Genomic DNA, 23,794 nt, shown 5'->3' on the forward strand with positions numbered 1-23,794 from the left:
CGAGGGGACGAAAAAATCCTTAGAGTGACACATTAAATGCCTTGAAAAGAAAGTCACTGTTGGCCATAAAATTCTATCAGCAGTTATTGGAAGGGGGTAAACGACTTGAGCGTTTGTATGATCACACACAGGTCAAAGTTCTATACAAAGGAAAAATAATGAAAACAAAACAGGAGCACTTTGAGAAATTTACAGAAGAAATACTAAGAAAAAATATTTGGGCTGCTCCATACAAAACAGTCGCTGAATTCATGACTTCAGGATGGCAGAATTCCCTAGAATTGTTAATGAAGACTTTGATGGTGACAGCAGAGGAACGAATAAGCTCAAAATATTAAGAAATGAGGTAAATAATCTGAAAAAAACTGACATCGCATTAACGCCCTTGCCTCAAAGCTAATTGAGTACGGTTGTAATGCAGTTAAAAAGAGGGAAATGTGTCAGGACCAGCCGGGATAAAAACAAAACTTTTACAGGATACAATGAATGAAAACACCATCTACGTCACGAAGCTTAGGCCGAGCAATGTACTTGAAAAGTTTTCATGGGTTGTAGCGGAAGAAAATTTAGCAGACAAAACTCAGCTGATCGTTAAATAGGCTTGCATGTCTTGTTCCGACAAAGACTCAGGCGATTTCAACAAGCAAAAATGGAAGACCTTCTGTAAAATTATTGTGGGCCAAATTGGGTAACAAGGCAAAATTAAGTCAACAAATGGAAAACTAAACTAGAAGCTCGGCTCAATATCTTTTGCACTTGGAAACTGTGTTGACCTGAAGACAAAAGTATTGGGTTATTTTGCATATTTTTACTAATCTTTGTGTTGGTAAATTATCTTTTAGAGGCTGTGGACCTAAAATAAATAAAAGGTTTATTCAGCAGAAGCGCTTAGTAAGAATATTGTGTATAGCAGTAACTATACGACCTGCAGAAGCCTTTTTAAAGAACTTGGAATGTTTACACTCATTAAGGCGTTTCGTTGCTGACAGCAAAAATCATTGTCACCTGAACTGTAAACTACACAATTATAATTCAGGACATAAAAATCGGTTTTAGGCAGACACTGTCACCTTCACTATGGCGCAGATTGGAATTACGCCCTGTGGTGCAAAGGCATTCAACACATTTCCATCTAACACGAAGCAAGAAATCCGGAATCCCAACTAGTTCAAAAAAAAATTAAAAACATACCTCATTAACAACTCTTTCTAGAAATTATCTAAATATATAAATTCAGTATTTACAGGGTGTTTCAAAAATGACCGGTATATTTGAAACGGCAATACAAACTAAACGAGCAGCGATAGAAATACACCGTTTGTTGCAATATGCTTGGGACAACAGTACATTTTCAGGCAGACAAACTTACGAAATTACAGTAGTTACAATTGTCAACAACAGATGGCTCTGCGGTCTGGGAAACTCTATAGTACGATATTTTCCACATATCCACCATGCGTAGCAATAATATGGCGTAGTCTCTGAATGAAATTACCCGAAACCTTTGACATCGTGTCTGGCGGAATGGCTTCACATGCAGATGAGATGTACTGCTTCAGCTGTTCCATTGTTTCTGGATTCTGGCGGTACACTTGGTCTTTCAAGTGTCCCCACAGAAAGAAGTCACAGGGGCGAATAGGGAGGCCAATCCACGCAGCCTCCTGTATGTTTCGGATAGCCCAAAGCAATCACACGATCATCGAAATATTCATTCAGGAAATTAAAGACGTCGGCCGTGCGATGTGGCCGGGCACCATCTTGCATAAACCACGAGGTGTTCGCAGTGTCGTCTAAGGCAGTTTGTACCGCCACAAATTCACGAAGAATGTCCAGATAGCGTGATGCAGTAATCGTTTCGGATCTGAAAAATGGGCCAATGATTCATATGGAAGAAATGGCGGCCCAGACCAGTTCTTTTTGAGGATGCAGGGACGATGGGACTGCAACATGGGGCTTTTCGGTTCCCCATATGCGCCAGTTCTGTTTATTGACGAAGCTGTCCAGGTAAAAATAAGCTTCGTCAGTAAACCAAATGCTGCCCACATGCATATCGCCGTCATCAATCCTGTGCACTATATCGTTAGCGAATGTCTCTCGTGCAGCAATGGTAGCGGAGCTGAGGGTTTGCCGCGTTTGAATTTTGTATGGATAGAGGTGTAAACTCTGGCGCATGAGAGGATACGTGGACGTTGGCGTCATTTGGACCGCAGCTGCAACACGGCGAACGGAAACCCGAGGCCACTGTTGGATCACCTGCTGCACTAGCTGCGCGTTGCCCTCTGTGGCTGCTGTACGCGGTCGCCCTACCTTTCCAGCACGTTCATCCGTCACGTTCCCAGTCCGTTGCAATTTTTCAAACAGATCCTTTATTGTATCGCTTTTCGGTCCTTTGGTTACATTAAACCTCCGTTGAAAACTTCGTCTTGTTGCAACAACACTGTGTTCTAGGCGGTGGAATTCCAACACCAGAAAATTCTCTGTTCTAAGGAATAAACCATGTTGTCCACAGCACACTTGCACGTTGTGAACAGCACACGCTTACAGCAGAAAGACGACGTACAGAATGGCGCACCCACAGACTGCGTTGTCTTCTATATCTTTCACATCATTTGCAGCGCCATCTGTCTTTGAAAATTGTAACTACTGTAATTTCGAAAGTTTGTCCGCCTGAAAATGTACTGTTGTCCCAAGCATATTTGCAACAAACGGTGTATATCTATCCCTGCTCGTTTAGTTTTTATTGCCGTTTCAAATATACCGGTCATTTTTGAAACAACCTGTACATGTATGGCTAGCAGTGTTCTTTCAAAAATACCATTATGATCGAGTACATGTTAAGCTGACAATAGCAGATAAACAATATCTACTGAATCAATCTGAGAAGGGAGTTCTTTTTTTTTTTTCAAAGTAGCTGCTTCCTTTCTTTCTCATTCATTGATTAAATGGTTCAAATGGCTCTGAGCACTATGGGACTTAACATCTGAGGTCATCAGTCCCCTAGAACTTAGAACTACTTAAACCTAACTAACCTAAGGACATCACACACATCCATGCCCAAGGCTGGATTCGAACCTGCGGCCGTAGCGGTCGCGCGGTTCCAAACTGAAGCACCTAGAACCGCTCGGTCACACCGGCCGGCCCATTCATTGATTAAATTTAGCCTGAATCGACATGAATAGTATTAAGTAGCGTCATGATAGTTTACTGTTATTGCAGTAAACAGGTGAAGAGTCTACGATTTACTTGTCTTTTGATCATATATACTTCGACTCGTTCCACATACCTGATGGTTCTCTTTCTTGATGGGATCTTCAAAACATGATAAGTGAATGAATGATGAGTGTACGAGGTCTGACACGAGGGAGGACGGAATGTTAGTGTTTCATGGCTCATCGATGGGCACAGGATGGAGATGACTGAGAAGTAAATCTGCTGTGTTCTTTTTCAATGAAACCGTCCCCCCTCAAGACATAAAACGTACGAGAATGTTGCTTCGAGTTTGTTAGTTTAACAAATATGTTCAAAATGGGGTCCAGGAGTTCTCGCTGTAGTTCTCTTCCCGGACACGGACTGCAGCAACGAGCCCATCTGGCATACAGAATATCTCAAATATTGTTTGAAGGTTATTAATGTAAGGACGGCAACTATAGTATACAATCATACAGGGTGAAACCAACTCCGAATTTCGAAGCCCGTGCGGGGACCTATTTTGAGCACTTGCTATGAGACACCCGGGGTCTCCAGTGGTTCGTTACATAGTAATCGCATTTCGTGTGATGTCTTATCCCACATTTATCTTTGAATCTGTTTTTCACTCGAAATATCTGCACACCATCTAAGATTTCTATGTTACGCGCTGCGCGTTTTGTTTGGAAACAATCTCTTTCCATTGATTCACGGCACTTGCTGCCTATTTTTTATGGGAATTTCGCTTATGACGATACGAACGTAAGGACAACACAAACCCTAGTCCCCGAACGGAGAAAATGTCCGACTCGGCCTGGAATCGAACACAGTCCGCCGCACTGACCGCGCGGTCTCGGGTTTGTTTTACAGGTAGTGTTAGTTGTACATTAACAGTGATTCACAGCAGTATCGACAGGTTTACTGACGAAGAGTCGGACGATATGCATCTCGTGGGCGGATTCACTGCATGCAATGCAAGAGCAGCACATTGACGCTCTGCAGAGTTGTTCCCGCAGCGATAGCAAGTGCATTTCAGTACATTTACATCTGAGGGTTGTTGCTCGGTGTTTTGTGTTCTAATGTTTGGGCGATTGCATTTTACAGTCTTTTTTACTGTTGTGAAGATATTTTTGCAGAAACGAAGACAACTGGGGCGGCAAAAGGAATAAAACCACATTACATTTTTACACGACAGAAAAATGTTGGCAATCCACACAGTTACTGACGGACACACTCTTTCCAGGCAATACTGCAGAGGACGAATTTGATGAACATAGAGAACTGCAGAACAGAAGTAGGGAAGCATATTGTGTATATGGGACAGTTTGTCTGTCCATTATAGAATGAGAAGATGACAAAAGAGATATTGAAACTGAAAAGTAATAAATCATCTGGTCCTGAAGACATGCCTGCTGATGTTCTACAAGCCCTTTATTTACACATTACTTAATATTTATGTCAATTCTGCACCTCGTCTTTATTGCAGGGAAGAACACCAAAAGTATGTAAGAAAGCAAATGCGACATTCTTGAAAAAAGGTGAGGACAAGGATCCCCTGTCTCCAATTTACCTTTCCGATTTCTTAGGAAATGCGGTAGACAACAGGAGAAAAAACTCCTTCATGGAATGAATTCGCAACAGTATGATTTCCGAAACGAGATGTCGATAGAAGACGCTGTAAATGAGACGATTAGACTTGTGAAAAAGTTCCGCATAAACATATCATAGTCATAATAATGGACATTGCTGGCGCGTTCGATTCTTCTGGTGGCCAGTCTTTTTGACCGCCTGAGGAACTTGGACTGCCCACGGGTGATATACAACTGCTGTAAGAATTACTGTGAAAACATACCAGCAGCACTGTCGTGTCAAGGAGAGACCCTAATAAAATAAATTTCAAAAGGCTGCCCACTGGGATCCATTCTGGAGTCCAGTACGCCACCTGTTATTAGCTATCCTACAGGTTAATGAAGGAGTCGTAGGAGTAAGGCATATGCCGACGATTTGATTATCCCTGTGAAGGGGAACTTCAGAAGCAACCTGAAAAATGGATGTAACATAGTCCTTCAACAATTACATAGGTATGCCAAGGAGTCAAAGTGTGAAAAGACCACGTAAATCCTGTTAAAAGGGAATCTTCTAAGAGACCCAATCAGTAAATTAAGCGACAGGTCCATAAAGAGAAAGTCCGTCACCAGATACTTAGGCGTCTTGTTGGACGAACGACAAAATTGTGGCGCACACATAGAAGAAATGGGGAAGAGGGCCAGGAACACGATGAACAAAATTATTAGTCTCGATAGTCAGCTGTCAGTTCAAACAATAAGAACATATCACAGCGCTATCTGAACTGCGATCATGGGATACTGTCCGAGTGCTTGGGTCCACAGACTCTTCTTCGTAACGCCAACACAGATAATTAATAGGGTGCAACGTGGTACACTTCTTTGTATGACGGGAGCTTTTGGCAATGTGTCAGTTGCAAGTAATACTTGGAATGTGTTCACACGATCTCCAAATGCGGAAAGAAGCGGCGATGTATTGGCCGAAGAAAGAACGATATCATGAAATGCCGAATTTAACGGGAATACGGGCCACAAGCAAGCAGCAAATTCAAAATCAGATCCTCCACCTACGACACAAACGATGGGATGATGCCCCAAGAACGAGGGGCAGCTATGGTTTTTTTCCAAATGTGAAGGAGAGACTGGGAATGAAGCATCTGAATCTCTTAAGACCCCTGACACACTTATTGACTGATTACGACCCGTACACCGCTTACTGTCATCGAATTGGTAGAAGACAGACCTCCGAGCGTGCCTGTGGTGAAGAAGGTACGACAGAACATAGTATCTGGGGGTGTCCTCCGGATGCCGATGTAGCTGATATTCTACATCTACATCTACATTTATACTCCGCAAGCCACCCAACGGTGTGTAGCGGAGGGCACTTTACGTGCCACTGTCATTACCTCTCTTTTCTGTTCCAGTCGCGTATGCTTCGCGGGAAGAACGACTGTCTGAAAGCCTCCGTGCGTGAACGAATCTCTCTAATTTTACATTCGTGATCTCCTCGAGAGGTATAAGTAGGAGGGAAGCAATATATTCGATACCTCATCCAGAAACGCATCCTCTCGAAACCTGGCGAGCAAGCTACACCACGATGCAGAGCGCCTCTCTTGCAGAGTCTGCCACTTGAGTTTCCTAAACATCTCCGTGACGCTACCACGGTTACCAAATAACCCTGTGACGAAACGCGCCGCTCTTCTTTGGATCTGCACTATCTCCTCCGTCAACTCGATCTGGTACGGATCCCACACTGATGAGCAATACTAAAGTATAGGTCGAACGAGTGTTTTGTAAGCCACCTCCTTTGTTGATGGAATACATTTTCTAAGGACTCTCCCAATGAATCTCAACCTGGTACCCGCCTTACCAACAATTAATTTTATATGATCACTCCACTTCAAATCGTTCCATACGGATACTCCCAGATATTTTACAGAAGTAACTGCTAGCAGTGTTTGTTCCGCTATCATATAATCATACAATAAAGGATCCTTCTTCCTATGTATTCGCAATACGTAACATTTCTCTATGTTAAGAGTCAGTTGGCACTCCCTGCACCAAGTGCCTATCCGCTGCAGATCTTCCTGCATTTCGCTACAATTTTCTAATGCTGCAACTTCTCTGTATAGTACAGCATCTTCCGCGAAAAGCCGCATTTAACTCCCGACACTATTGATTGCCAGTAACTGAATCGGAACGGAGGACTCGATGTCAAGGAGACCATGCACTGCGAAGCAGAATGGAAGATCTTAGACAACGCTCCTGGTGCTATTTCAAGAAACTCTTGGGTAGCGCGTTATCTTAACAACCAAACCCCGTTGAATGCACTACGACAGGGTGCGACGGAAGATCGAGTAGCAACGGAGCGAAGATGTGCCAACCCTGTATGTGCAGGCATCGTAACACGCCAGAGAGAAACACAGCCGTGTGCCGTGTCTCACCACCCAACGAACCAGAACAGGGGTGACGTAGGCCGGCGGGTGGCTGCTCTCGTCACCGCCAACAACGATGCTCCTTGGAACAGGGCAATCCTTCTCTGCAACCAGGGAACCAACAAACAATGGAAGAGACAGATAACAACCACAACGCCCTACAAGAGCCCAAGGGACCTGAAGGGCGTGCCTATGGACCGGGAAGCGATGGAGCACATTGTGGAATGTGACAGACAAGAATTGAAGTTATCATAACAGTAGCAGACATAGATTTGGTAGTAGATGTAGGTTTTTCTCATAGTAAAAACTGTTTTTCAATTATTATTATTATCATCATTTGTTATTCTTATTATTAATAAAAATAGTTATGGTGATGGGAGGTAGTATTCTGTAGGATAAAATAAGTATTAATGTATATTACATAATTTCTGTAAGAATCAAAACAGCCTATGTTTAAATAGCAGCTAACAGGCTGCAGCGGAATTGGATAAATAAATAAACTACGTTATTACTCCGTAAAGAGCCACCGGACACATGGATTCCATATAACAAAATACTCAGAAAATATTTCTAAACAACCAACGAAATTTTGTCGGTTGAGTTCAGGTTTCAGTTTACTGCGAGAAGCTAGTAAGTAGTGAGGAAGGGTAACACTCAGCACTCATTTATGGTTGCGCGGGCTTCCTTCATTTGTGAATCGTTCCCCGATCCATAAGACTGAGCAAGCTGGTGAACCACGGGAGAAATGAAAGCGGAAAACAGTCTTGCCGATTTCCTTTACTATCGGCATTATTGGTTCGTAAAACAAGTGTAAAATGAACAGACAGGGAGTACATTTAGTATTCACTTCTGAGGGCCTGACGAGATCTATCGCGGGCTTTCCACAGAGCTGATCATAACTAGTATCTCTTCAACAATTCGAGTAATCTGATTTGTATCGCATCGATATATTAATGTGAGGAGTAAGGCTTACCGGTCCAGTTATCGACGTCTTGTAGCTAATCGTACGCATTGTAACCTCTAATCATCTGGTAGCCTGAGTTATATCATTTGAAGCAGCCAAAGCTTAAGAACTTTGCACACATTTCGGCGATTTATTTGATGACACCAACTTTTGTGACCAGTAATTAGATAGCCGTGAGGCAGAAGTTAGTGCAGACGACGGTGAGGCGACGGTGCGAAGTTTATTCAGTAGCACTGTGCATCTCTGCGACCGAGAAGTTGTTATGTACAGGAAAGGGACAAACTGAACTCCACATAGCGAGCGCGGGAATGGAAACGCAGAATCGGGCGAGGGAGGAGCACTTTTCTTTCGGACGTTGACAGCGACTGCGGTGCGGCTGTGGCGTTATCGCTGTAATTGTGTTGGGAGCAGCGGCCCACGCAGATAGCGCGCCGGCCATCCTCATTTTGGAAATAACCCCCGCCCCGATTTGAGAGCTTTATGTGCAGCCTGGGTAAACACCTGTCACCGCGAATAAAGTAATTTCGCTGTGACTCGTTTCCGGCACCCGGTGAGTGATGCGTTCCCAGCGTGTGCAAGTAGCGGTTGGCTGTAATTTCACTGAGGCCGACAACCGATATCTGCCCAACAGCGCAGTAACGCCTTTGGTGAGAATTACGGATGACAAGTGTAACGGCGTGTTCAGCGTCGGTTTTCCACCTCGGCGACAATATGAGCATCGACAGGTGCCGATTCTGTGCGCGAAACGAAAATGCGTTCGAAGACAGCAGAAGCCTCGTACCTACTGTAAGGTTTCACTTACTTTTCCCGTTCCAGACTTTTCAAACGAAGACGCACCACACCTGTTCCATTAGCTCTAAAGTACTAAAATGAAAAATAATTCGTGAATGAAGAAACTTAGCTCATATTGACTTCAGCCTCCGCTAAAGTCAATAAATGCCATTCTATTAGTATTTTTATAAGAAGTGCCCACCAACTTACAACGCCGAAGATTTTAGTATGTCAGCAGTCTGATTGAAAGACTACTGCAATTCCAGAGTAGAAAAGCAGCCGCATTAATTATAATGATTCCGATAACCAGCATTAATCCGAAAAGCTTTAGAAAGCAGTCAGATCATGATGGTACTGTAGAAGTGATTCGATCAGAACTTCCGCCCGTCTTCACTCAAGTGCAATGCACGTATACGTTCTGGGTATTAATTAGTATCAGTTATACGAGGTTCCGGAAATAACACACGACGTCTGGAACTAGTGAAAGCCTAATGAAAAATCGAATCAAAAAGAATTCAGAGACATACCTCTTCTTCCCTTTAATTCACACGTTAACAGAAAAAATCTCATAAATATATTTACCGTTGCAGCACTGTCACACAGCTTCAGACGTATGCAACTGTGGAGACAGCCTGCGACCCCTACTACAGCAAAACGCAGGTTTCTTCACCCTACTTCGGCATATAAATAATTATCCTACCAAGTAACACAGGTGGCAGAGGATAAATTGACATAAAAAGTCAGGCTTCAAACAGACTGAAGCCCTCAGCAAGTATTTCAGTAAAAAGGCCCGATCTTCTAAAGTACTGGAAGTGGTTTCAAAGGCTGATACAAACTACAACTCACCTCACCTGGCCACTCAAACTGGCCTTCATCAAAGAGAACAGACTAAAATTGAAGGATGGTGGTCTCCACAAGGTTGGGAAGTTTACCGTGTTCCACACCAAGAGCATGTGGACGAAGAAGGGGAAACAGTTGTCCGAAAATAACCTACACGCCGAAATAAAAGCCTTCGTGCTGGCGGTTCAGAACGAGGTGCTTCCTCCAGGCTACAAATCAATCGCCCGAGAAAACTATTGCAACAGACACAAGCAAACATTCATGCCAGGAAAAATTAAAGTTCAGTAACTATAAACCCTCCCTTAGTCTACAGACATAGATAAACAGGGAGATGTCGACAATATAGTTCTGATCCGCAGATCTTTCGTATGCAAAAGACTGGATACCATTGTTGCCATCAAAACCAGATGCCAGTAATAAAATACGACAACGACATCAATTACATTCTACTTATTTCGAAAGATTAATCCTCCAGCTTGGGACGTATTGAAATGGTAAAGATAAGCTACGAGAAAAAGAAGGAAGATCAGAATTCAACGTTCCGTTGACAGCGCGGTCATAAGAGACGGAGCACAAGCCCGGATTACGAACAGATAGAGAATGAAAGCGGTCGTACCTCTTTGAAAGGTATCGTCCTGGCGTTTGCTCGAGCGATTCAGGAAAATCACAAAAAAAAGCAAATGTGGATGGCCAGACGGGGATTCGATCCATCGTCCTTCCGAACAGGAGTCCAATGTGGTAACCGCTGCGGCATCTTGCTCGGTAATTAGGGACAAACCACCAATTAAGTGACCATGGCAGCAGGAAGATTAGAGTCAAGAGCTCCTGCAACGCAGTATGCCATACAATCTTCCCAACTCTAGCCGCCATAGGCCAATGGTGCTGTTCGAGTGAATTAATAACTACCCTAGACAAGTCACAAATTGACAAAATATAAAAATAAACTACTTCACTCGTACAACCGTTCCGCTTAACAGGAACGTACAAAGTAAATATTGCACAAATGACAAAAAATATAAAAATCTGGCATTCCAAATAATTATTAGTGGAATACAACGATTGTTGAAATCCTTTGGAACTTTATATCAAGCCCCTAATTCACTCATAACAGACTTCCAGAACACCTCTTTGCAAACATTCTCCACAAAAGCCTCACAATTTTCTGAAGTTCGTAGCGTGGATACCTGTTGGATCGTCGTGTAATTCGGGATTATGTCTTTATTTTGTCCGTAACAACTTCATCTATAGATTAAAGGGCAGTAACAGCAATAACGATAATAATGTTTGTGCCTGGTATAGTCGAGCTTGTGACTGCGACAACACACTATGTAAAGTACAGGGTGGTTGTAATTAAACTTCCACTACTTGACAGGGCTCCTATCAAAAACGAATGATCGTACTCGCAGGACATTCTGTGGAAACATTTTTAAGCACACGCTGAAGAGAAATAAGAAATACACCATTGAAAGAAACACATTTTCATTTCCACATGAGAGGGCATTTATTTCTTAATTGAGTCCCATATTTACGTTGCGGGCTACAAACATTACAATGTGACGACCACCTGCATCCACGGCGACGGCCTGGAACCGCACTACAGATACCACTCCACAATTGTTCGCAGCACTACGGTGAACCACTATGCGTCCAGCATTCTCAGCCATGGAAACAGTAGCTTCTTCAACAATTTGTGGCGCAATTGGCCGTCGGCCTCTCCTGGAGCAGTTCCCAAATCTCCAGTTACAGTATGTGATCATAAGTACCCGGACACCCCAAAAACATACGTTTTTTAATATTAGGTGCATTGTGCTGCCACCTACTGCCAGGTACTCCATATCAGCGACCTCAGTAGTCATTAAACACCGTGAGAGAGTGGAATGAGGTGCTCTGCGGAACTCGCGGACTTCGAATGTGGTCAGGTGATTGGGTGTTACTTGTGTCGTACGTCGTACGCGAGACTTCCACCCTCCTAACCACTCCTAGGTCCACTGTTTCCGACGTGATAGCAAAATGGAAACGCGAAGGGATACGTACAGTACAAAAGCGACAGGCCGACCTCGTCTTTTGAGTGACAGAGACCGCATACTGTTGAAGAGGGTCGTAATGTGCAATAGGCAGACATCTATCCAGACCATCACACAGGAATTCCAAACCTCGTTATGATCCACTGCAGGTACTATGACAGTTAAGCGGGAGGTGAGAAAACTTGGATTTCATGGTGGAGCAGCTGCTCATTAGCCACACATCGCGCCGGTAAATGCCAAACAATGCCTCGCTTGGAGTAAGGAGCGTGAACATTGAACGATTTACCAGTGGAAAAACGTTGTGTGGAGTGACAAATCACGGTACAGAATGTGGCTATCCGATAGCAGGGTGTGCGCATGGCGAACGTCCGGTGAACGTCATCTGCCAGAGTGTGTAGTGCCAACAGTGAAATTCAGAGGCGGTGGTGTTATGGTGTGGGCTTGCATCCCTTGTTGTTTTGCGAGGAACTATCACAACAAAGGCTTACATTAATTTTTAAGCACCTTCTTGCATTCCACTGTTGAAGAGAAATCCAGGGCTGGCGATTGCATCTTTCAACATGATCGAGCACTGTTCATAATGCACGGCCTGTAGTGGAGTGGTTACACAACAATAACATCCCTGTAATGGACTGGCCTGCCCGTATCTCTGACCTGAATCCTGTAGAACACCTTTGGGATGTTTTGGAACGCCGACTTCGTGTCAGGCCTCAAGGACCGACATCTTTACCTCTCCTCAGTGCAGCACTCCGTGAAGAATGGGCTGCCATTCCCCAAGAAACGTTCCAGTACCTGATTGAACATATGCCTGCGAGGGTGGAAGCTGTCATCAAGACTAAGGGTGGGCCAACACCATACTGAATTCCAGCATTATCGATGGAGGGCGTCACCAACTCCTACCTCGGGCATGTGTGTGTGTGTGTGTGTGTGTGTGTGTGTGTGTGTGTGTGTGTGTGTGTGTGTTTGTCCTTAGATAATTTAGGTTAAGTAGTGTGTAAGCTTAGGGACCGATGACCTTAGCAGTTAAGTCCCATAAGATTTCACACACATTTGAACAATTTTATTTGATCCGCAACGTTGTAAAAAACTGTTTTTCTTAAATAAGTTGAAAACTATAGCTCCTACCTAAAAATGTTATATGACAAGTTTGTAGAGCATAAAAAGATCTGTCTACTGCTTTTTAGAAGTATCGATTGATTAGTTACGTTTCGAGGCTTGTCGAAAAAAACGTCAAAGTTCTCGTTATTATTAACGTTATAAAGCTCGTTAACATTCACATTCCCATACTTGCTATTTACTGTAAGTATAGCTCGCAGTAAGTCAAAAAATATTAACAGTATTCCGAGATAAATCGATATTTTGAAAAGAAGGCGCTCTCGATAATTGGCTAGATCTTCTCAGTGAATGGCTCTACAGTAACGATTGTAGACTAATTTCCTTTGCAAAGAGTGGTGCTACCCTGCTATTAAATAATTTTCACTATTTTATTAATTATAAGGCTTCCAAAAACTTGCAATTATATTGGGCATCTTTCTTTTTATCCAACTATCTTAGTTTTTATTTTGTGGAAATATCTTTTGAAGAAATAAATTGCTGACGTTTTTTTCACGAATTCAAAAAAAAAATTTCTACGAGCTTCTGTAGTCGATATAACTTTTTTCTTTAATATAGTGCATGCAATTAACATTTTACAGCTTTGTATTTGATGTAGGTTAGTACTGAATACTTATATTTTCAATAAAATATAGTAGGATATGTTACACTGATTTTTAGTACTAGTAATTAAGCAATGAAGCGTAGCGTGGAAGTGCGGACTGCGTCAGCTGGAGCGGCGGACAGAGTGTGTGGTGGGGAAGGGGGGCGGGGGACTGGAGCGCACTCTGATTTCAAACGGCTCACGACCTGCCCTTTCATAATTTTTATATCTCAGGGCACTCCGTAGTTTTCTACGATACCAGGAAACTTCCAGAAAAACCCTTCGTCCAGCACATAGTACCTTAATTCTGTCTACAAGCGAACTACTGTCCAAAATCGAATTTGTAATGTGTGTAATTACGAAATAGTGATTAGCGCATTATAAAAAAGTACGTGAGCTACAAGTGACAAGATTTTTTTTACAACTTTTGGTGAGTACGATTCGGGGATAGTCTGAAAAAGTTTGCCAATGTACGCATGATTTTCCATACAAGTAAGTTCTACACGTATATTTACTACAGGAAAATTCCCTAAATATATTTTTCATTATTTCACACCAGTGCATTACTCTAGACACTCGTATAATCTATTGTTATACGTTGTTGCAACACTAAGTTCAAAAAATATTTTTATACGGAATTTTTGTTTAAGAAATACCTTTGCAGGACCTTTTTGTGTAGCAAATAAAACATTTGTGTTTATCTCGTCAAGCTACTCTAGAGGAAATACAAAAGGATTTTTGCAAAGTATTAAAGATTATGCAAGCACATGCCGTATAGAATCAGTTTTCAGAGCGAACACGCACCAGTTCTTCCCACTTCTCCGCCTGCTCCAGCTGGCAAACTTCGTGCTTGCACGCTTCACCTTCTTACTCAATTTCGATCGCTAAAAGTCAACATATCCTACTATATTTTTCCTTGAAAATATATGTATTCAGTCTTAATCTCCATCGAGCGAATCCTTGTACAATGTTAATTACATCCATTAGGTTAAAAAAGTTAAGTCGACCCCAGCAGGTTGCAGATCTTTTCTTTTAATTCCTGGTTAATTTCATCATTCTCTTTCTTTGAAAGTTATGTTCATAAAATAAAACTGAAATAGTTAGTTAAACAAAAACACGCCCAACAAAAGTGCAAGTTTTTGGAAGTCATACTTTGATCCTTGCAATTAACAAAATTGTAAAAACTACTTAATAGCATGGTAGCACAATCTTTTGGCAAGGAAATAAGCCTACAATCGTTATTGTAAGGCCATTCACTGAGAAGATCTAGCCAATCACCGAGAGCGCCTTTTTTTAAAAAAATCGATATATCTAGAGAAATTGTTAATATTTTTCTATTTACGAGAAAGGTATTTTTTTGATTTACCTGTGGGCTATACTTACAATAACTATCAAGTATGAGACTGTGAATGTTAACTGGATGTCTAACGTAAATGTTAACGAGATTTTTAACGATGTTTTCAACATAACTCGAAACTAATCAATCGATGCTTCTAAAAAGCAATCGACTGATCTTTTTAAGCCCTACAGCTTTCTCCTTTAACATTTTTCTATATTAGTTATAGTTTTTAACTTATTTAAGAGAAACATTTTTTTATTACTTTGCTGAATTTCAGCCATGTTCGCCATCTTGGATTGGGTTTCATGATAAAGCAATTTTGTTTCAAATTTAATTCTCTGTACGCTCATTTTTTTTAATTAACAATTTTTGCAGTGACTTCTCCATAGCGGCTGGACTATAAGGAACGCCGAGAGGCAACTCTCATTGTATTAGTAACAGTACGTCATCTTTTGGTACCCCTTATTCATAACTAAATTGCTCGATACTTTTAATATTTCTGCCCGTATGGAAAAATAATAAATTCCATTGAGCTCTTGTTTGCGCATTGAACTGTATGTCCTCCGTCAACTCTCCTTGTTCACCAGTAACTGGCTGCATAAAATGGTTCCTATATCGTAGGTGCCGGCCGTTGTGGCCGAGCGGTTCTAGGCGCTTCAGTCCGTAACCGCGCTGCTGCTACGGTCGCAGGTTCGAATCCTGCCTCGGGCATGGATGTGTGTTAGTTAGGTTTAAATAGTTCTAAGTCAAGGGGACTCATGACCTCAGATGTTAAGTCCCATAGTGCTCAGTGCCATTTGAACCATTTTGAACATATCGTAGGCGGCCGTGAGCACACCATTTCCGAGAGGATGGCGCCTATTAAAACAACGTGGCGTTCAAACGGCCCTGAGCGTCGATGGCTGCTTTATTTTTTTACTCTCAGCCGTCAATTGCAAACAGTGTTACGGAGCGGTTCATTGGACTTAGCCGTCCATTCACAGCCGGTTCGCTGTCCCGCCCCGTCTCGCGTAAACACTGGAACAAAGAAGCACATTTGACTAGCGCCTTTGCCGGCGAGCAAGCGCGCGCATAGGCACTCACACGCGGCGCTTTACGATTGTGGATAAGACAGGAGCGTTCTCACAGGAAAGCTAGCCTGTTTACTTGCTTACGCAAAGTGTAAAGCTAATTATGGAGGCGGCCGTGGCGACAGCGGCGGCTTCTTTCCGGAAGGACGCACCAGTTTGTTCGCAGCCAGATAAGCCGTGCACTGCGCTGCTACGGCAGCTCGTTGCAGGCGACGTCGCACGCGCCCTACCGTCACGGTTTTTTACAGCTCGTCAGAACCTTCAGCGTTAAACTCTGCCGTACAACGAGGAGTTTCGGAGCTCGCTCGACGGCGTGATCTTTTCCTACATGCACAGTCGCCCGCCCGTAGCATTGAAAAAGACACTACTTCGTCGTCAAGAACTCAGAAGAAAACGTGCAGAGCGAAAGATAACAGTTGTGTTCCCGTAAACAGAATCGCATTGGTATCATTTACAGATGGTGTTCGATTTTTTCAAGTCAGGATGTACCACGACATGTTGACATCTCTGATACTTCGGAGTATCGAAACATATTTTAAGCAGATTATTGTGCGCTAAGGGAAAAGTATTTTGCTACACGGAGAAAAAAATAAAGGTCAGTGTCAAATCCGCTTCGACAACGAAATGTACAAGAATGGGTTAGCAATGAAATGAAATGAACGTATGGCATTTATTAGCCGAGATATCCCCTTCGGGGTTCGGCCACCGTATTGTAAGTCTTCTTAGTTGACGATACTTCGGCGACTTGCGTGTCAATGATGGTGAAAATCGTGTAGAATGACACACAACACCTTGCCCGGAATCGAACACGGGCCCCCTTGCGTGGGAGGCGATAACGCTAGCGCTGCGCTACGGAGGCGGACTGGGCTTGTAATTTGGGCATGTGTTCTAAATATTCCTCGCAGAAAATCGCCTTAAGTGTAAAACTAAATCTGGTTGTTTTGACGAGGACTTTCACTATTATCACACAAAATTCGCACAATTTTTCCTGCGCGGTTAAAACTTCAGTTTTTTCAGATATTTTGAAGCAATTACATTGTTAGTACAACGATAGCTCGGAAATGTGTTCAGTTTTAAGCTCAAACCTAACGATAGTGCGCAGTGTCACACCCATTTCCTCGTAAATATCGGTTAAAAGTATGGCGCAGTTACAGACACATTATGAAATGCGATCAGTGCCTCTTTGATTCGGTGTAACAAAGCATATTCCTATGACCAACTTAACTGTAGTTAGCTGTCATATTGGATACACAACGTCCCTTTCTCCACAATAAATGTCACGTGATCTTGACGTCATTGGATCTTGCACATACGGTCTGGGAGAGAATGGAGCACAGAATGAGGTGGTACACTATGTTTAGGGTATCAGTCGTCACCGGATAGCTACCATACGTATTGCGACTGAGCTGGACTCGGGGGCAGTCGGTTAGAATCACGATGGTAGTACCCGGTTTGAATCATTATGGCGATAGAAAGTATTTCGCCGGAAGGGGTAGCAGAGGTGGTGTCTCATCTCCAGACTTTGCTCCAGTGTCCTTGATGACATCCAGATCCCTCCACATTGTCTTCTGGTGTGACAATATGCAACACTGTTGGTATTGAGGAGTCTTATAGGGGTGACATTAACTCCGGCGGCCGCCTTCTTGCGATTACACAGAAGTGAGTTTCTTTCGTTTTAATTTATTTATTTGACTCTTTCTTTCCTTCTAGCCCACTTTGCGCTGTCCATAAAGCCTTTACTGCCGTTAGCACTTGACTAAAATAACTATTTTCTCGTGAAATGCTCCCTTGTGGTAGCAGGAATAATGAAGTGTGGTATGTAATACAAACTCATTCAAGCTTCCACATGTGTGAAGAATCACAAAACAATAAAGACAATCGTCTGGACAGCTACAAACTTTTAAAACTGAGAAAAAAGACTTCCTGAAACAAAAACTTCTTGAGACTAAAGAAATTCTTGAAAACTAAAATCCTTCTTGAAAACTTAATCCAGTTTCAAAACTAAAATCATCCTTACCCACTCAAGCGCCAAAGCTATTGTAAATATTTTACATGTAAGAAAAATAATAAATGTGCCCATTACTGAACAACTCAGTATCTTCAGGCGCCTTTCTTCTCTTGTCATCCAAAAATTTCTCTATTTCTTTCGCCATATTGTGAGAAGAGATGAAGAAAATCTAGAGAAGTTAATCATGAAAGGGAAGATCGAGGGAAAGGGAAAGGAGGGGGGAGGGGCAAGAGCAGCGAGCAGGTGGATAGAACAAATCAAGAAGATCTCTGGTCTACCTTTTCAGTAGGCTCGAAGAGAAGTTGATAACCTTCCGGGATGAAGACCCCTTGTGATGATTTCCCTCTAAATAACAGTATCTTTATAGTTCGGTGTCCATTTATCTCTGAACTACATTTCGGTACATCTGATACATATTTTAACAGTCCACTGTGGATAAATAAGGGCAAGTAGCTATTAAGTAGAAGCAAGATATCAGCTCAACGGATGCCCGTGAACACATGCCATTCACTTCTGTGGTAGCTGCCACAGAATAAGAACAGCCCGAGCTCGCAGAATCTGGAGACGGCACACGAAGCTGTGAACACGTCGACGCATTGTTAGTTGCGTTTCCTGTTAAGAGGTATAATGAGAGTGGAAAAGAGTGGTTGTGCTGAAAACGGCACCTGGTAGGAAGGCGATAATGATAGCGTGGAGGGAAACGGTCAGTCGGTCCCCGCCTTATCTGCCACATAAGCCGCGTCGCTGGGGATCGATGGGCCGAGTCTCCTATCAACGCACAGACGCTACGCTCCCTGTCCGAGATCAATGCCATTTTATGGGACGCGGGGACAACAGGCTGCTGGCCGCTGGACACCCGCGTCGCAGGAAAAGGCTTCAACCAGCACGGAGCGTCATTTCTCCTCCGCCATGTCTCTCCTCACTACACTTGCTTACAGTGTTGTATAAAAAGCCGGTAGTATCTAAACAAATTCTGTGGCACTGTCATTGTTGAGGACGATTTAAATTAGTTGGCATCTGAATTTAATGTCCTAATTGCGATGTTGTCGCGACAAGCACTGTTTCGTATAGCATAGCATTTTCTATGTGTAAGCTTCAGAAAGAGATTTTTTTAAAAATTTTATCGATATTTTCCTACTAACATGTACGAAGATTAGAATTTATATCGCCTACAAAAATTACGTACAAATTCTGATATTCATGAAAGGTATACAGGGTGTTCGGAAATTCCCGTTACAAACTTCTAAGACTCGTGAAGAATAGTGAGTAGATGATATTTTGAATTGGAATCCATATCCGGAAACGTACCGTTTCGGTGCTACAACGTTTTGAAAACATGTTGTTGGTGTGTGTGTGTGTGTGTGTGTGTGTGTGTGTGTGTGTGTGTTTGGAGCTTACGGGCGCTTAACACCGAGGTCATCAGCGTCCTTACACATATTAAAAAAGCGGATAAGAAGAAAAGAAATGACTCGCGTACTCGTTGACAGGCTCTCTTCAGCGTGATGCAATACGGCCTCTTACAATTCCGGTGCGCGGCGACTCCTTGGAGCACCGGCCACGCCTGCTGACGTTGAAGGCACCCTCTCCGGAAGCCGTTGCGTAATTGTGGCGAAAAGGGTACGCGATGGAGTCGGACGTTGTGGAGATCGATCCCAATAAATACGACTGGCAGCTCTTCCATACCGTGAGCTTCACCTTTCAGAAAGATCACGTGGGTGTATTCTACAAACGTGTACTTAACCATTTCGTTCTAACGTTCACAGACACGTGGGTAAGACTAGAGCGAGGTTAGAGAGGTAGGATAGATGTCAAATGACATCAACTGGTATTTTCTCTCAGCATGTCAAAAATCTGTTCTTAATTTTATGGCTGCAGCTAGTTTTTTCCTTGAAATTTTAGCGTCTGGAAAAGCCTCTTACTTGAGAACTAGCAGGCTCAGTCAAAGTGGTAACGCAGTGGGAGTCGACAATACCAGGCTATTGACGGTCAGTATCGAGAATTTAAAGGAATAGAGTATCCTGCCCTCGATAATGAAAAGGGATCGACCACACACCTGAGAACGGAGAACTGTTACGAGGAGCGCCACGCACCTGGTTGGCTGTATTTGTACGGTTCCCGGTTCTCGGATGTGTATCTAGCACGTCTGTGCCCATAATGTAGCATTTCATCGCATCTACTCATATTAAAGAAAACAGCTTTGTATAAATGAAGCAAAATGGAATACACAAATAAAGTTGGTTTTCGGATAACATTTTAGTTTCTGCATACAAATAAACGCCAGTGTCCAAGGTTTACTATTTCTTTCCTTTGCTACACAGCTTTTTTCGTACAGTTCTAAGCAATCTATAAGGTAAAAAAAGACCCCCTGCTTATTGTAGCGGTGAAGAAAGATAGAGATTTTGCTAACTGAAAGTGGAGCATTAGAAACTATAAAAAAATGATGATTTAGTGGCATCTTGTTTAAAGTAAACTTTCATTCCTCTTCGTCATGTATTGTCACGTTAGCGGCTACTCATTGTCAAGCAGTGGCGAAAGTACCTTAATTGTGCGGCAGTGTCAGCTCGTAACAGAATCCGCAGTTGCTCTCCACTTCCCTCTCTCGCCTTCGACCTGCTTCTGCTACTGACCCCACAGTTTGGCCTTACAGGTGAATTAATGTTGTGTGACTAGGGCCTCCCGTCGGGTAGGTCGTTCGCCGGGTGCAAGTCTTTCGATTTGACGCCGCTTCGGCGACTTGCGCGTCGATGGGGGTGAGATGATGATGATTAGGGCAACACAACAACCAGTCCCTGAGCGGAGAAACTCTCCGACGCAGCCAGGAATCGAACCCGGGCCCTTAGGATTGACATTCGGTCGCGCTGACCATTCAGCTACTGGGGGCGGACGCCTTACAGGTTACGATTCTAGATGTGGTCTGGCCCCATGACCTGACACCGTAAAAAGTCAGGTGGCGGGAGCTTACACCGGTGCTCGTGTGGCCGTACTGTTCCCAGCGTGTGGCTGAAGGTAAATGTACATCAAACTCAATTCCAAGGTGCTACAATCCTAAAGGGCAGTGATCTGCCAGTACGTTGCTGGCTCATTCCCTGTCTTAAGAGATACTGGACGGTAATGATTGAGGAGAATGAGATGTAACGCTCCCTGACCTTTAATGACGGCTTTCGAGATCTTGGCCACTACTTCTCCTTCAAGCTGATGTTAAATTGATGAGGCTGGGTGGAGCCTGATCTGTGCTCCCTCTACAGAAAAATCTTCAGTCGAATCCCTATGGCAGTCAGACCCACTGGCCACTGAAGATGATCCAGAATAAGCTGAACCTATGTCCAGAAATCACAGCCATTTGCTCTGCAGAGCACCTCAAATATGGGGTCAGCATCTGTCCCATGAATGAAAACTCTTGAATTTGATTCTCTGGGGCAGCTAAAGACTGTAGTTTTGTGAAATCTCAGTAATTGACTGATTCAGTTGATAAGGTGGATGCAGGGATAAAAATTTCCGCACTTCGTCATGCATTTTTGAACAACTGTGTGGGACAAAGGTACACTGATGGATAACATACTACATGTCTGGACGCAAACACTTCCAACACCTTCTTCCATTCTGAGTGTATTCAATTTACAGTGAACTGATAAGCAGAGGCTATTTCTTTGAAGTTGCTTTGTGTGTTTTGATGAGAAGAGGTAATAATTTGCGTTTCCTTTTATTTTATGATTGCATTTGTGTTTCCTTTATTACACAAGTTATGCATTGGTCCTTGTGGATCTCGATTAGGGGTATTGCAGCTGGGATGGCAGGCTTTGACAGCCATATTTTCGATGTTCTGTAGCGAAGTTTGCAGAGTTATTCGAAAATTCGTGTTCGATATTCCCTAAGTAATATGGGGTTGCTAGTCCTCCATCGGGTGCCTCCTCAGGTGGCGGATCGAGGAGCGCTCACTACATATAGTGGGTACCGAGGAAATAAAATACTCGGGGCGGACCAAACGTATCACCTTACTGGCCAGGGGCAGGTCAAGAGCCGTGGAGAGGGCAACGCCTCTAGGAGTGGCATCCGAACAAAATGCACTGGTCCTCTAGGTTGGGGGTTGTAAAGTGGGTTACCTCCCCACTCACATAAGAAAGTTATCTAGATCAGACCACTCTACATAAGCCCTGGAATCAGGAATGTCTCAACTGGAATCGGAAACGGCAACGGCCAACGGATTTCTCTTTTGGAACATGGAATGTCAGGAGCCTGTACAGACCAGAAAGTGTGCAGAATTTGACCAAAGAATTAGCGAAATACAAGCTGAAAGTAGTAGCCCTCCAGGAGATTAGATGGAGGGTACAGGACCAATCAAGATGAACGTAGGAAGTATACTGTATGGAGACTGTGGGGAGCGCCGTGAATTATGTAATGGTTTCTATGTACAATCACTCAATAATACTTAAACCTAACTAACCTAAGGACATCACACACATCCATGCCCGAGGCAGAATTCGAACCTGCGACCGTAGCAGTCTCACGGTATAGGTGACTATCAGTGTGGTTTTAGGAGAGACCTCAACTAGTGATCACTTCTTTACACTCCGACAGATAACTGAGAAAGCTTGGGAACAAACGTTGACGTCCACATGGTAGTTGTTGACTTCAAAACAGCTTACGACAGCATACACAGGAGCACAATAACCAGGGTTCTATAGAGTTTAAATTTTCTGGGTAGTTAATATGCCTAGTACAGATATGCTTGGAGGAAACCTATTGCAAAGTAAAGACATAGACAGGAGTGTCAAAGGAGTTTGAAGTCAGAACAGGCCTTAGACAAGGAGATGCTTTATCTCCAATACTTTTCAATCTGGTTTTAGAAAAGATAGATAGAGATCACCCAGTTGGAGTAAAGATGGGTAGGAATAAAATAAATCGTCTTGCTTATGCGGACGATATTGTCCTAATAAGTGGAAACAAAGAAGAACTACAACTCATGACTAGTTCCTAGAGAAACATTGCAAAGAGAGCAGGATTAGAAATTAATGAAAAGAAAACAGAATACATTGTCGTGAGCAAGGCACCCAATGATGGTAGTCCACTGACAGTTGATGATCTCACTTTTAAAAGAATAGACACCTTCAAATATTTGGGAAGCATCATCAATGAACAGAATAAAATGGAAATTGAAATTAAAGCGAGGATAGCAGCAGCGAATAAAGCTTATTTTGGCCCACGAGATGATGAGATGAGTAGTGCTGTCTCCAGAAGATTCAGACTTAGGCTATATCAGAGTGTAATTATGCCAGTAGCTCTATATGGGTCAGAAAGCTTCCCATTTAGAAAAGCAGATGAACAAAAATTATTAGTTTTTGAAAGGAAAATATTAAGGAAAATTTTTGGACCCAAGAGAGACCCAGAAACACAGGAGTGGAGAATACTTAAAAACCAGGAACTGAAGGAGCTATATCAACGAGCTGATATTAGTCAAAGGATGAAGAGGAGGAGAGTGACGTGGGCCGGACATCTAATTAGGATGGAGGAGGAACGACTACCTGGAGTAGCATTCTCTGGACCCATAAGGGGCAGAAGGAAGTGAGGAGGGCCACGAACCAGATGGAAGGATGACATCGACGAGGATGCGGTGGCAACGGACATGAGTAAAGGGGAAGGGATTACAAAAGCCAGGAAAAGAGAGCACTGGAAGAGGAATGTAGAGAACGCGTATGGTTTCCAAGGCCCAAGCGACAGTTAAGAAGGGAAGAAGAATACTTCAAAGTTTTTTTTAATACACTGCGTGACAAAAGAATTGAAGTACACAGAACACACATCATCGGCTGGTATGGAAAAAGAACGGCCAACAGCGTGCATTCGTATTGTTCCTGTTTAGTGTTATTACAAGGCTTGGTGGGATATAATTGTAAGGGGCGTG

General features: G+C 43.1%; 1 protein-coding gene across 1 annotated transcript in view; it reads right to left on the reverse strand.

Annotated features, from left to right (window-relative positions):
• The window catches only part of LOC126298065 (toll-like receptor 6), a 204,511-nt gene that overhangs the window by 79,134 nt on the left and 101,583 nt on the right, over positions 1 to 23,794 (reverse strand). The gene's annotated exons all lie outside the window — the stretch shown is intronic.

Source organism: Schistocerca gregaria, chromosome X, assembly GCF_023897955.1.
Source record: "Schistocerca gregaria isolate iqSchGreg1 chromosome X, iqSchGreg1.2, whole genome shotgun sequence".
NCBI lineage: Eukaryota > Metazoa > Arthropoda > Insecta > Orthoptera > Acrididae > Schistocerca > Schistocerca gregaria.